Below are 16,617 nucleotides of genomic sequence, written 5' to 3' on the forward strand. Positions count from 1 at the left end.
TAGGAGAAAAGTAATTGCAATTAACAGTTTTTTTTTATCAAAGCAAAGTTGCATATTGGTCATTTCCTCTGGTTAAGGATTAGAGCAAGATAAATTTCCTAATAGATTTTTACTTATAAGCAGTGGCTGCATTATGGGTAAAGTTTACTATTGTCGAACTTTAGCCTAAAAGATTTGTTTTAATACAAATTTGGTGACTTTCATTAACATACCAACCTAATTTTTTGGTTGTTTTTGGTTACTGGTCATTGCCAGTAAATGATAAAATATTTTTTTTTAATTTGGATTATTAAAGAATAATTGCACCTTAATATATGCATGTATTCAAATTGCAACAGGAAATACAATATATTTCTTTATCATCTTATAAATATATTTGCCACATTTACATTCTTTTGTTTAACGGTTTTGTTGGTGTCATTCTTGCTCCCCACAGATCCTAATACCCCCTCGTTGGCATTTAAGGTCTCCTACTTAACCTCAAGTAGAGCCGGAGCAGTATATCTATAAATACCTCCAGGGAGCAAAAAGATCTGCCAAGCAACATCACAACCGAGAATGAGAAAGACTGGCCATATTGGAGAATTTCTGTTTTACCAAATTCTGCTATACTGCATAAACCAAGTTTTTTTTTTGTTTAAATAGCTGTACACTTAATTAAATGCAGAAACTTGTGGCAATAGAACCACAGGAGAGGAAGGGGCTCCATGGTTTTATATTGTCACCGGTCTGTAAGTTTGTGTGTATATTTTCGTGTATTCACATCAGTATTCACTGCATACCAGAATTACACTTGCTGCTTTTTGGTCTGGAAAAGTATAAATTCCATAGTATGAAATATTTCATGTTGACTTTTACTCTCAAGAACGATAAATAAATATAAATATGCAGAAACTCAACACATTTCCTAAATAAAAGTCATTTGTTAAATATGTATCCCAGGAGGCTCTGGGTTTCCCATTCAGACTTTACTACAACAACAGTAAAGATGAAGTGGTCCTGCCCTTGAAACTAAAAAAATTAAAAAAATATTTTGTATTCATTATATAAAAAGGTTATGCTACATTTTATAAAATGTTAAAAATGTTATGAGAAGTCTGCTTTAAAAGATCATAAGTGATGACTTCACTTAAACTTTCTGAGCTCTATTCTCTGATGGCTAATAATAAAAAAAAATTAAGCCAATCAAAACAACATAAACCTACTGTCTGCAGAAAGTGGTAAACCAAAGATGTCTCCTTAATTAGTCACAAATTTGCCATATTTCAAAACTTTTGTGTGTGTTAGGTCAGCACTAAAGTTTAAGTGTACTTCCTTTCCTTACCCAATCTTTTCAAAATTAAAAAAAAAATGTCTTAGCTAAACTTGAAATTTAAAACATGTAAAATTGTAATGCAAAAATGTAAAAATAAATTTTAAATGATACTTAAATATATTGAATGCAGCTAATTTATAAATAAAAATTATTAAATTGAAACTGTTACTCAGTGGCTCTAACAAAAATTAGTTGAAATCTGGTCCTTTGTTTTGGGCAACAACTTAACTTTTTTACTTTTTTATTTTGATCCAGTTTTTTCAGTAATAATTTATAAAATATAAAAAACAGCTTAACCCACCTTCGTGTTAAAAATACTTTAGGAGTGAAGAAAGGAAGAAGAAGAAAAGAATTTAATTAGAATCCTAGGCAGACATTTTGTTGAAATGCTATCTTTTGTGGGTTCAAAGGTTTCACAGGCCTGCATTAATCAAAACTGCCCCAAGGTAGTGGAAAGTAAATAGAATATTTTACAGCTTGAAGACTTCTTCGGTGATGCACAGTATATCTTCCCAAGAAAGAGGTTTTATGCTATTTCACAGACCTACTAGGTCAAAAATGTTTCTTCCAAAAGACAATCGCTAATGTTTAAATTATCTAACTAAATAACATCAATGATCTGAGTTGCAGGTTCAGCTGGAGAAAAAACGGGCTCATTACAGCAAGTATAAAAACTGTACCATCACGGGGATATAGGTAATCTGATAAGGCCATTAATAAAGGGAGAGTCAAAAAATGCTTGTACAATAGGTTAAGGTCATCATTGCTGAGATTCGCAAGAAAACTTTTTTCCTGGATTGCAATGAAATCTGTGTCCCCAGGCAGATAGAGTAGCAAATATTCTTTATAATATTCATGTATGAAAGATGGAACTTTTGACTTTTCTTTCTTGTTCAGAAATAAATTTTTTGGACAAAAAAATGAAGGCAAAGGGCACATCTCACATTTTTGAAAGGATATTCTTCTATACTTATATGCTTATATTTATATCTAAATGAAATAAAAAATGTATTTATGTAAAATCAGTCCCTTGATTGCTACACCAAGCAACAAGAGTTTGTCTTGTTACATTCTTCAGTATGAACTGATCTTTACATCTCTGAATAAACATATACAGTTTAGTGCACCAGTTTTTCTATGACACTCATCAAAGATGGATGTGGTTTTTGCTTGTGATTCGTCTTACAATTGTAAGTCTAAAATTTGCGAAAAGCTCCAAGTTTACTAAACAGATTATTTAGCAAATACCACATGTCTATTGATTATTATATGAAAGTAAAACAGCCAATTATATTCACTGAAATTAATGTAGGAGCATATTTGTATTTACAGAACATTCTATGTAGCTTCTTATCCAGCCAGTAGATAGTTAAAAGGCATATAATTCTCCTTTTAACACCAACCTTTTGTTTACAGAGCTCAATAGCTAAATGTGAAATTTAAACATATAACTGAATTAGCTAGAATGGTACCTTTTTTTTATTGCCTTGACTTGAGAATTACTTTGCACAGGATTCCCAGGGATTTTCCTTTCTTCAGCTAATCAGAGCACTAGAGATTCTAAATGGGGAGACTTGTCCCCATTTAACCTTTAGTGCCGGGGATCGCACAAAGGATTCCCAGGGCTGCATGAATGAAGATAGCCCTGGAAATCTACTGCAATCCCCAGGCACTAGAGGTTAATAATCTCACCCTTTTAGTCCCACTGTATGATTTATAGCTTTGACATTACATCATCCTATGTATATACTCATAGGTATTTATTTATTTCCAATATACCAACGATACAGAATGATTCTAAACAAATCACTTGTGTTATGAACGAAGGTGTGGACCCACTGTGCCGCTGGCCAGGTAAACTCTAGAGGGGCGTAACTAAGCAGCCACCCGGTCTTCACTAGAGCCTCTGATGGTGAGGATAGGCTTGGGCTGCGGGGTAGCTACCAGGTGCCACTCCAGAACAATCCCCAGGCCAGTGGCAGCTGACCACAGGAGTCAGGGTCAAAAAAGCGTAGTCCGAGGTCAGGGTCAGGCAGCAAACAAGCAAGGTCCAAAAGCGTAGTCCGAGGTCAGGGTCAGGCAGCAAACAAGCAAGGTCCAAAAACGTAGCAAGGTCCGGTACACAGGAAAGCAGTCAGATAAATCACTAAACACAGGGTAATGCTGGTAAGCCACAGATTGCTCAGGCAACTTCCTGTAATAGGAGGTGCCTTTAAATCCCTGCAGGACATCAGCCATAGGCTGTGGAAAACAGAGGGTGTGTGTGTGTTACCTCAGAGACACACCCACACCAGCTCACAAACAGAGCAAGTCTCAGCATGGAGGAAACACTGATATGGAACATAGGTAGTGTTACCTGAGAGATAGAACCCGGCGCCCATGCCTGCGATTAGGAGCAGCGGCGCCGGCACGACCTGCAGTGCTAACAACTTGTTTATTAGAAGTTGACACTTTCCCCCTTCTCTTCCCCTATTTTCCTAGGTATGATATCTTTTATTCATTACATCTACTTACCTTGCCATAGGTTCTTCCTTTGGGTAGTTACCACTTAACCTTACCCTCCATATTGGAGACTCTTCCTTCACCATTAACCTGTTGGGGACAGTGCTCCCCCTACACGCTATCACAACATATGCCGTAAATCTACAAGGAACATATACAAGGAAGAAAGAAGTCTTTACCATTATCATTTGTACCATACTAGACACTGATTGTTCATTTTCATTTATTAATATGCAATGATAAGGTATAACAGCAATAATGTTTCAAAATATTATCATTAAATTTTCTTTTACTGTTAACATATTGTGTATACCAGTGTTTATGTTCATATTTGTTTTATTACTTTTATACTGACATTGTGTATTTAATATGAGCCTAGATACTGTCAAATAATTGTGTCCAACCTCGCTAAATGTAGCGTCACCCCTGAAGCAGCCTAAGCCAGGCGAAATGTGCCGGGTATCGACATACGTATGCAAAACGATTTAAAACTATATGATATATTCCTGACAGAATTTATTGTCAGTTTATTGTCTAGCGCCCAAGTTGGGCCTGCTTATTATTAGTCTGGGCATGCTTTTCCCAGATATCTGAAAATACTGTAAACAGTATTATTGTTATGTATTCTGAGATTTCATCATGAATATATTTGATTATTGCCAAAAAAAACCCTCCTTTTTGTTGTTTCTCTATTCCTGACTGATGGATCGGTCAAAGGAGTCCCCCCTTTACTTTACACTTTGTGACCTTTTTTGTGGCGTCATATTAAAATCAAGGTGTTTGCCATTAAGCCCTGTAACCTGTCACAGTTTGAGGAAAGATTCTGCACAGCCTACAGCGAGGTCGGACGAAAGATGCTGAAAAATGTTGGAGAGGCTTGCATCCGAAGGTGGCTGAAAGTTGTCGAAAATGGAGGCGCTCATGTGGAGCTACACAACCAGTCTTTAAGGCGTTTGAACGTGATGGCAAGCCTAGTAAGTAAAACTGCAACAAATGCTTTGTTAATGCTAAACATTTGAATAAACTCAGGTTCTTGTGTAATTTTTAGGAATTCATTAAAAGTGTATAGTGACTTTTGGGACACCCTGTATTACTTATTAATATTGTCTCTGTTGAAGCTTGTTTTGCAGAGCTAGAATGAAAGCTTGTACAATTATTTTAGATGCTTGCATCTTCCTATCATGTAGTATGCCCCCCTATCTCTGAACAGGCACACTGGGAATCAGGGGAATGCAGACACGCAATACACCCAAAAGTCACGAATGCTGAAGAAACTATTAGCAATTCTAGCTCAACAAGAGAGTAAAGCTTAAATTCAAAATGGTACTGGTTTGAGGTACATAAAAAAATGTTTATTACTGTTTAAGTGTTGAAAGGTTAGAACCCTTGACTCATTCATATTGCTATCAGGGCAGGAAGAACAGGAAAAAAGAGGAACAGAGACAGACATAAAATGTAGGGGAAGGCTAGAACCCCTGTCTGATTTGTATGTCTTTTACATTATTTTTTTTCTAATACAGTATAAGAAGACAAGTTAAGTATTTTTATCAGAGAGTTAGTTAGCAGTAAAAACCTTGCACGAGTTCTAACCATTTCGCACTCCAATCCAAAATCCAGAATCCTATCCAAAGCTAGGAAAAAACATTTTTGTTTATCATATACCATATTTCTGCCCAGATCTATTTTCTAGTAATTTGCATTCGAATCACCAAGCTACTTCTCTTGTGATAAATATATACATACCTTATATAAATATACATCAGTGGGGTTTTGTATGTTCAACTAAAATATATTTAGCTTCTTATGGTAAAATTTAATAGACAAAATATTTATAATATACATTACAATATGGAAGTCCTAACAACTATTATACTGCACACTGCAGTTAAACTGATACACTGCAGTTTAACAAAATAAGCAAAAAAACACAGTAATGAAAAAGATCTCAAGAGGCCTCTTGCTAACAAGGACTGTAGCTTTATTTTATTATTTCATTTAAAACGTAAACTGGGAACTCAGATTACATGAAATGTGATTATATATGCAAATCTTGGTGTTTGCAATTCAAACAGAAAAAATCAGGAGTTATTCTAATTAATCTTTTTTTGTTTTACTGTTTGCTTGAATATTGTCTTAGAGACACTAATATGTTTTCCCTTAAAGTTACACAAAAATGCAATGTTTTGTTTTATTCACATTTTGCTTAGCAAGATGAGTTTGGAAATATCAACTATAGCCAATGTATTTAATACAATGAATGTTTTTACTGATACGACTGTAAATTGGCTTCACTGTTACCTATTATACCAAAACAATAAAAATGGTAAAAGGATGTCAACCAATAAAAGATCTGATTCATTAAATCCTGTTTTGGTTTTTTATCACAAAAAAGCCAAAATTAACAGCTGAGTGCTGCTAACCAATGCTGGTGGTTTGGCTTTGGCCAAGAAAGTTTTTCTCTTTTATGTCTCTATGTATGGGATATAAGTAGAGTAAAAGGCAGAAGAGGGGGGTCCTGGCAGAAGAGAATAGGGGGAATAGGAAGAGGTTATTTCAGGAATGTTCGATCCCTTACAAACCCTGTTATCTGTGGTAGGGTGAGCAGTCAGAAGATAATGTTGTGGTGCCTGAGCCACATAAAGCTGGATCATTTGGGGTAATCTGATTCATATGAGTGCCTTTATACTGCTCTGCTTACAAAATGAAGTCAGTTTAGTTGTTTCAAAAACATGGCCAGTCTCTTGGATCCACGCTACGAGTCCCAAATGCCAAAACTCATTCCAGCCAAGAAGAGGTAAGCCAACACGGGTCACAATAAATAAGTATTTTTAAGATACTTATACACGCCTTTTCTCATTGATAAGAATCAATCCAGCTACAGTCACAGCTCTGCAACCCATAGAATACAAACAGAAGCAACATTAGCCCCACCTTTAATAGTGAGGATGGTCTAACAAGGTTTATTTTCTTTCAGAAAAGCAGCACCTTGACCTATCCACAGTATATTAAACTATGAAGGACAATGAGTATTTGAGCTTCAACTTGGATAACTTTAACCTCAAGACTGAAGATCCAATTGAAAATTGGATATCCAAGATGGAGATGTAGCATATGCTTTTGGAACATGCACTAGATGTGTTTGCCTGGACTTGGGCTACTCACCCATCCCAGTGTTCATGTCATAGCTTGCGTCTCCACCTTTAAACCTACCACTCGCTCTTCTTCTACTGAAACCCTATAAAAAAATGTAAACCTGGACGAATGAAAGCTCAGACTGTCTAGGAAAACCATTCCTACTATATCTGCTCTTGGGTCTGCCTAATTTTTTTTTTATTAGGAAACCTCCAAGGTTTCTTTGATTGACTGTTCAGAATTGTCAGTGCTACTGATTAAGTGTGGTATTGTTGCCAAAATAAAAAGGCATACCCATGTACACTCAAGAGCAAATTTTTTGTTACTGAGGAACCAATTTGTGCTTTGCAATGTTGTACAATGCAAATGAGGTGCCACAAGGTACCTTTTAACGAGCAAAGCTAGAGGGCTAACACTCTAATTTTCAGTTAGTGTGACACCTGCCATTGTGAAGGCTATTTATTCTTCTGGCTGAAAATCCTTCTTACAACTACTAACCATAAATAATAATTCATCATTCCTCAACACTGTTAGCAGGATTTAGGGACCCCTGGAGGCTGCAAACCGAAGGAAGAGCACTTCCAAGTCATATGAGAGGGCTCCGCCCCACCACTCACCACATATCATAGTTTTACTATAGTATTTTGGTGCATTTGGCTACTGTAGACACATTCCTGAGAACTTAAACAATTGTTCCTCATTACCCTTATAGTGTTTGGATTTACCTCCAAATATGAATATCTAGACCTGTTTAGCCAAATAAGAGAAATGTTAGACCAGCAATTTGTCACAGGTATGTTTATAGCCACCAATGATCTTTTTGTCTATCTGTAAAGATAACATTTTTGCCAATGGTCAGCAATGTAATAAGCATTCATTCAAATGACCGCCGCACCAACGTACTGTGAACTGTGAATATAGTAAGTATAGCATGGGTTCCCTGAAGACATAAATGCTATTTCAAGGGGTCCCCCCCATGTTAAAAAGGTTGAGAAACAATGGGCTTGATTTAAATAAGCTCTCCAAGACTGGAGAGGATCCACCTTTATCAGTGAAGCTGGGTGATCCAGCAAACCTGGAATGGATCTGGTCCTGGATTGAAAACAATTGCTAACAAATAATTTGCTGGATCACCTAAGTTAACTGATGAATGTTTATCCACTCCAGCCTTGGAGGGCTTTAATACCTCAAGCCCGTTGTGTCAGAGCATCACTGCAGTCTGTATAATATGAGAATTCAGCATGACTGTTTGTTGTATGGAATGAACGGTATACCACAAAACACTTAACACCTTTTGTCTTGAAGCCCTGTGAATGTATTTAGCTGATTTAAACCAAAGGTTCAACTCCACTTTAAGATTTATGTTAGGTTAGTGTGAATGGTATAGTATAGTTAATAGTTAAGTGCTGGAGGGTGGAGGGGAAGGTAAATAATTCAGGAAAGGGGGATAAGTAGGTGTTATGCGGTGCTAGTGTTGGGGACAGTTTACAACATGTAAAATCCTATCAATGTTGAGCTCTCAGCACCAAAACCTAATATAATACCTCCTATACAGACCACTTTCTTCAAATGTGTAATATATATATATATATATATATATATATAATGCAGCAACTGTGGTTAATTGTCACTGCTGCTTACTAAGCACTAGTAGCAATAGTAATTGAGTAAAATGGATTTGTGTCTTAGTTTGTTTCATAGCACTATGAAGTTGCTTCTTAAGTGAAAGATTACAGTAACTATTTCCCATGCATCTATTTGCTTTAATAGACTAATGAAAACATTTTATTTTATCTGTGAAAACACCTTTAACTTATCAAAATAAATTCGGCTTTAGTATTCTTTGAGCCTAATACCATTAAAAAGTTGCCACAGGCATCGATGCATATCATTGAAGAAAGCTAGCTAGGCATGTATGTTAAAATTTCTTGGTAAAACTTGTAATAGTGTTCATATAATCTTCACTTCTTCAAATTAATGACAGCCTCTGGACAAAAAAAATGTCCGTTATCCTGGGGTCTGACATCTTGCACAAAGTTTGCATTAAGTGTATATATATATATATATATATATATATATATATTTATTTATTTAATTGGTGGATGAACTGATAGCTTGGTTATGGTAGGATGCTATGAAGTTTTCCAGCATGAGTTGGTGATATGTAATATTTAGATTGGCCATAGAGAGTGTATTTATAGAAAAAATGTATATATAGCAAGATGAGCCCATAATGTTAGGCACAGAAATAGAATTTCAACCTCCTGAAGTTATTGTAGAACTATAGTCACCGGTCTCATTCATTCACATGACACAGCCACCATTTTTTCTTCTGCCCAGTCAAAGTCTTTGGCCATCTTGATTGGCGAAGCCAGGGTCCCACACAGATGAACAGGACTTCATCCCCGGCACGCGCAATGGAAGCCGGAATAGCTGTGTTCCGCTGGCAACCAAAGCTGACGCTGCGCATACACAACTTTTCCATGTCTTACCAATGCAATCAGGCAAGTAAAACATGTTGGTGTAGCATGGAAATCACCTGTCCATTTCCACAATACCCACCTGCCTTTATTTTTCACCTATTCCTTTATTTTGTAAAGTGGGACTTATGTTCAATGTTTTTATTGAGTTTTTCTCTATCTATTTACAGAATGTATACTATTTTTGTTTAACATAAACATAATACAACATAATGTAATACAAAGATGTCATATGACCAGTTTAGCGTTAAACTGTGTTTAACCCTTTCCTGCCAACAGTCAGTTGTAATGTTTCTCAGTATGATGCTCAGGATATATTTAGAAGCTTCAAATAATAAATAAATTGGAAAGAATGAGAAGAAGATGCAAATTAGTCAAAGACATATTTTAAATTAACCAACACATGCTGACGCTACTGAATGTGGACTTGGCATGTCGGCATCCATGACCCCTGGTCATGAAAGGGTTAATCGATTTAAATTAGAAGTAGATATTAGTAGTTCACCATCTTGTAGCTGACACAGCAAAAGAGTATTTAGTCGAAGAAAAGCTTGTATGTTAATTCAGCAAAAAGACACTGTTAAGCATTGTTGATTTGTCAGGAATTAAAAAAAAAAAGAGGCAGCATATTAGTATGGAGTTAGAATTAGAATATACTGAAGTCAGGGACAGTCAATGAACTAACATTTGTGAAGGTAAGTAATGGCAACTACTGAGCGGGCTAGGAGGGTGTCTCCCCCTGTTACCCCTTCCTTCATGGAACTGAACAGCACTGTGTGTACAAAAGATCATTTCCAGCAAAAGAAATTTGACTGGTGTTCATGGATTAAGTTTTAAAGTTGAGATTCAATTGAAATTAGGGCTGAATGCTCAGTAGGCATGTGCTTGTTGGTGGCAAGATTTCCTTGTGTGATTGTTAGTAAATCACATTTTCTTTTATTATCAGTAGATATAGTGTTTCATTGTAAGATTAGGTACAAAGTAATGGTATGGCCAGGAAAATAATAAAATCATTTACTTGAAACAGGTAAACCTAGCAGGAGGAGAGAACATCAAAAATTGTCTCTGATTTATTAAAGCAAGGCTGGAGAAGACTATCATGAGACTAATCTGGGTGATGCAGCAAACCTGGAATACATTTGTTAAAACGTCATTTGCTTTTTGTTGGCAAGTGTTTTTAGTCCTGAACCTGATCCCATGATGGCCTATATTCTCTATACTAGGAGAGGTTTAATAAGTCAAAAGTCAAGCCCATTGTATGCCTGCAGTCCCCAAAGATGACAATCCCACACATCCTTGTACATGGTATACGTCAAGTCCACACAACGATAATACATTAATTTCTTTTCATGTGATTGTGTAGATCAGTGTTTTACTTTCTTATAGCAGCACCTAGGCTTATTCTTTAACAACAATCATGTCTCGGGCTTAGGTTCGGACTCAAGTTGCAGTCATCCAGTATAATGTCGGTGTAACAAACACACAGAGGGTCATCCTAAGCGTGTTAACACAATAAAGCAGTTTCTAAACATTACTGCAAATCAAATCATCCCTAAAGAAGACTGCAACAGAGCATGAAAGTGGCTGGGAAGCAAGCAATGGTAATCATCAAAGGTAGGATTAAAGGGAGCCAGACTTTCACCTGACTACTGTCAGCAAGCTTGTTCTCAGAGACACTTTCTATTTCCTCTCCACCATCCTCCCCCCACCAAATCAAGAGCTCTCGCTGAAGTCAGCAATGGGCAATGACAGTGAAAGAGCTCATCTATCTGTGAGGAAAGAAGCCGCTTTGATGGCTCCCCAGTGGATATAATTGTTCTCATTACTGCCCATTTACATTTCATCACCCGATTATCACAAATGCCTCATTACAGTTGATAAGGGTTTGCAGTTGAACTATTTGCTAACTATTCATTCCAGGGAGCCACTATTATGAGACAAAAGGCGGAAGGAGAAAAATAGGGAAAGGTGAAAAAAATCTTTCAGATTTGATTAAAGGCTGTGATTTAAATCGATATTTAATAAAGTGGCTTCTGCCACACAGAGCATGCAATTCCCCATGCAGTCAGATTCATGATTGTGTGGCCCTCACTGTCTGCTACATAACTCAATTGGGTTGTGTGCACTGGTCTGGCACCTGTGTCCCTCAGCACATTGCCTCCGAGGTAATACGTTTATAAGCTGATGAACAGAGCTGATAGGTTCTAAATAGATTAACAAGGCTGCACTCAGCTGTGGAAGGATATATCAGGCAGAGAAAAAAGTGCAGAAGTGCTGAATATGTGTTGACAGGCCCCGAGCATGCCAAAAGAATGTAAAAGTACACTGTCATTGTATCTGCTTGTACTGGTAACTGGTAACCATCAATAGTAAAATGAAATAAATATCACATGCAATATAACCTTCCCTGTTATTTGAAAAAACAACCTTAATGTATTTTATCTTGATTTAGTTTTTAAATGTTTTTCATGATACAGCAATATGTTTTCTACATTTAAAGTGGACATGTTAGGGTAATGTCTATAATACAAAACAAATAAACTGATATATACTTAAATTCAGTGCACAAATACAATATAATTTTACCACTGTGAGTGCTGTGGAGTAACAAAAATTAATAGGCACAAAACGTTAGGGCCTGATAGTAAATAAATTGGTACTTCAACTGTTTTTTTAATAATTTGAATTTATAATTTGCCCTTTTGACAATAAGATAATTTATCAGTAATACAAGTGAAGTGATACTTTCCAGCAAGGCTTGATAATCCCCTATCTCTTAGATTGTAAGCTCTTCTGGGCAGGGTCCTCTTCTCCTCCTGTGTCACTGTCTATATCTGTCTGTCATGTGCAACCCCTTTTTAATGTACAGTGATGCATAATATGATGGTGCTTTATAAATACAGTTTATTATTCATAATAATAATTATGAGAGAAACAGCTCCGATTTGAATTGATCCAAGTTTGTTGGATTACCATGAAAATGTATTGAATATTCATGTTTGATTGTTTTATTTTAAAGTATGTGGCTTCTAGATATAAACGGGAATAGCAAAGCCTCCAAACATTGCGACCAAAGCTGGGGAGGTTGGAGGTATACATGGGAACATATCCCAAATGGAATAATAAACAAGACCCATAGTTTTCTTGTAAATCAAAGTAAACTGTATGGTTTATCGAATACAGCTCATATTTTATATCAATCTCAATTAGACTTATAAACATTGTAGCAATTTTTGGATAGATGCTACTACAGCTACATTTATTGTATATTAATACACTTTATTATCAGCACTATTGAGTGTACTATCTTTGATAGAAAGCTGCATATAAAAAACTAGTATTCACAGAATTAATGTAAGCCTAATTTAAAGAAAAAACAAAAACAGAAAAAAGACACGTGATATTTTATCAGACTATGTATGGAGGTTTAGCAATTATTTCAATAAAATGCCAGCCATTGCCTCTGCTGTAAATAGATTTAATTATTCGTATCATTCTATTTATTTAAAAAATCTGAAATAATGTGTTATTATTGAATTAGCCAAATTCATAGTACGTTTTGCTTGAAATTTCCAACCCCATCACTACTTGATAATCCTGCAGGCATAAAGACAGACATCTAGAACCTAAAGACAGACGTAAAGTACTGCCTGTATTTATTTACACACAATACAGTTAACAGCACTACGTAGTATCTCAAAATACAAATCTATTAGCAATAAATTTAAAGCATCAAGACAACAGTTTTCTTCACACTGCATGGCCTTTGCTCCTAGCAACTGTGCTATGGCTTCTGCTCCACCTGACACCTGACCTGAAGTGACGTTTTTAGATCCATGTGAATTTTTTGGGGTTTTTACATTAATCTTTGGGAAATGGACAACAATATGCCCACATGGCATACTTCATTATTCTGGAAACATATTAGGCCACATATAGATTTGCAAGTTGCTTTGGAAACTTTCAGCCTGTCATCCCTAACACTACATGTAACACACCTAGCTTCTGTCTCCAACTCAGTACTTCTTGCCAGTTTTATTATGGGCAGCCAAGTGCTCTAGAGTCACTTTTAATTCCAGGCCTGGCAGAAGGATAGAGTGGCCCACCCAATCCTTCCAAGACTCTCTGGAACTGGATCCAGGATAATGAGAAGCAAACCTGAAGCTATCCAAATTTTGACATCCAGATCCTTTATTCCTTTTTCCAGGTGGAACGAAGGAAAACTCGGCAAAACAACCCAAAAACCCACAAAAAGCCACACACTCCTGACTTCACTACAATGTCTAGTAGAGTGTTTCTCAACCAAGGTTCCTCAAGAGGTTGCTAGGGGTTCCTTAAGCCATAAGCAATTAGTGACTTTCAGGTCAAATTAACCAACACCATGTTTTTGGCTATTTAAAAGGTTAGAATTATTCCCAATGGCTAGCAATGTAAGAAGCATTCCTCCGAGCTGTGGATATAGTAATTATAGGAGCGGTTCCCTAGGACCTAAAAGTTATTTCAAGGGTTCCCCTATGTTCAAAAGATTGGTCCAGCATATGGACAGCTGTGATAAAGGTAATACATTCTTCTGTAAATATTTCTTGACACCACACACAAAACAACGCAAGGGGTGGTCAGTATCTATGCATTAGGTTTAATGGGTACATGGCAATCCATGGGTAAACTTTTGGCTAATAATATAATAAAATAAAACCATTTTGTCCTTTTATAATTCTTTTAATGATTTTTCAGTCTCCATTCTTAGGTGTGGAAAACCCCAAGCAGAAACATGGCAGGTCAGCTTGTCTCGAATTCTTGTAAAAAAAATAAAAAGAACTGAAAGGTAAATAATACTAGGCTGTTCCATTAAATACAAGCCTACACAAGCTGTGGAGATTTTTTTTTAACGGTATGTTGATTATTAAAAGTAGTTCAATGCTTACATTATTGCTTTTATTAAAACAAACTGCAAACATAAAGCCTTTGGTTAAACTAATTTTCTATTTATAGGTATTTATTTTACCAAATACATTTTCCCATTTCTGTGCATTAAACAAGTAAACTTTTTACGTTGCAAATCTCCCACATAAATATAACAATATATGTTTCAGTATGCAGTTTCTATTCTTAAATTTACTGTAGTAACTAAGGAATTAATTAGGCTAATAAGAATTTGGTATGTGATAATCATACTTAATAGCAACCAATTTTAAACAGAACCTCTCATATCACCTGTACTGAAATTGTAGACAGATTATTGATTCGTAGCATTCACAATGTCTAAATACAACAGCCCAGGGGCACATAAAAATGCTCAATCATTTTATATTGATGGAAAAAATTATTAACATGTGGCTTCATATCACACATCTGCATCTAGTCGAATTCAAATTGGCAAGCTGAATATTTAAACACCAGCCTCGTAAGTCACAAGAGACCAAGAGTTTATGTAAAAATATTTAACACACACCAAACTGGCTGTTTTTATGATGTTCATTTTCCCTCTTATGGCTAGAAACGATCAATGTATTGCATACTCCACTTTGGCAAGGGCAGGTATGAATGCTTAGTATTCACTGTAAAACACTGTAAAATATATCCTTGCTTTATAAATGAAAATAAAACAAAATTCTGAGTAAGTTTCTGCTATGTTGTCTGTGTTTCTGTTTGGGAGAGTTTCCTCACTTACTTTCCCAGCAACCATACAAAAAAAACCATTAAACATATGTTTTAGCTGAAATGCAGCTAAAAATAGTTCAAAATACTATGATAAAAGTAGGAAGTATAACAGCTGACGGTATTAATGCACATGGTATGTAAAAAGAACCTTGAGTATATTTTATTTTTCTACTTACGTATTTAATTATTTATTTTTATAGCCAGAACATGTCAAATTCAACTGGACGGGTTCTGTAATGTTGAACGTGTTTCCATGCTTATTCAAGCAGTTCCTTCAGCTGCAATGTCAGGAACATATCCTAGCATTTACAGCCACTTGGCGAACTCAATCACTAGAATCTGTCAAGGCAAAATATTGTTTGTCCAAAAAAAATGTGTGAAAGTTTAAGTTAATTCTTCATGGCTAAAGGGTAGTAATAATAAAAAAGTATTACATGTGAGTGATAGCCATGTTTCTATCCCAACCAGTTATCCTTGTACATGAAAAAGGAAGTGTTGAGCTATGCATGGCTATCAATGGTTTTATTCAGTTTTAGATGTTTTACACCTTCAGCCATGTAACTTTTAAAACTGATGCCTGTTCCAGACTTCATGGCACCATAGTGATCAGAACAGGGTGGTTTCACAGACATTTTCTTCCTTTTTTACATCATTTTATACATGTATACATCTTGTTCTTGGACAATTAACATCTTCTTTAAAACATCCGATGATGACTGGCTTAAGGTGTCTGAGTTACTCATATGGCTATAAATCCTGAGGTCTGTCTCTGACACACTTTAGTTCTAAGAATGTTGCCTAACTGGAAGAGGTTCTCTTTAAAAATATCCCAAACACCTTGCTGAGTCAGAGCTAGAGTTCTCCAATAAGCAGGGAGCATAAGCTTTGCCGATTTCTCAGCTCATTGACTTGTGGCAAGTTTGCCATACCTCTCAAAAGTGTCCACAACTTCCCAGAAGGGAAAAGGTGATTCTCTGAAGACTATTGGCAATGGAGAGACATTAATGAAACTATCCCAAAATCTCCTAAGTAAAAAAATCACTCTGCTAAATTATCAGCCGATACTTATTTAGTAACTCAATCCAAATTAGTGTATCCCTGCTTGTGCTATCTTTTCAATGTGAAATAGATTTGTGTGTCCTTTAAATTTAAACCAGACCCTTATCCAGGCATTATCCTGGGTGGTCAAGAAGACGACAGCAGTAAATATGCTTCCCCCATTTCCTGTACCACACCAATATTTGGGGGGTCCCAATGTTAAATGATAGGTTCTACTTTCCATATCTTGTTCATCGAAAAATTATGTGGGGGTTTGTTGAAGGGTGAAAGTCCCTTTATATAAGGACAACCAAATATTCTCCACGGTCATCTCTTTAAATTGTTCGGCAGAATAAGGACTGAATATAAAATAGGATTGCACCCTACCTTTGTATTGAAATTTGGGGGTTTCAGTGTTGATAAAATCTGAAAATTATACTACTGGGCTTAGGTAAAAAAAAACAAGATCTAAGGGGTGTGCCCTATGTT

This window comes from Pyxicephalus adspersus, chromosome 5 (genome assembly GCF_032062135.1).
Source record: "Pyxicephalus adspersus chromosome 5, UCB_Pads_2.0, whole genome shotgun sequence".
Classification (NCBI taxonomy): domain Eukaryota; kingdom Metazoa; phylum Chordata; class Amphibia; order Anura; family Pyxicephalidae; genus Pyxicephalus; species Pyxicephalus adspersus.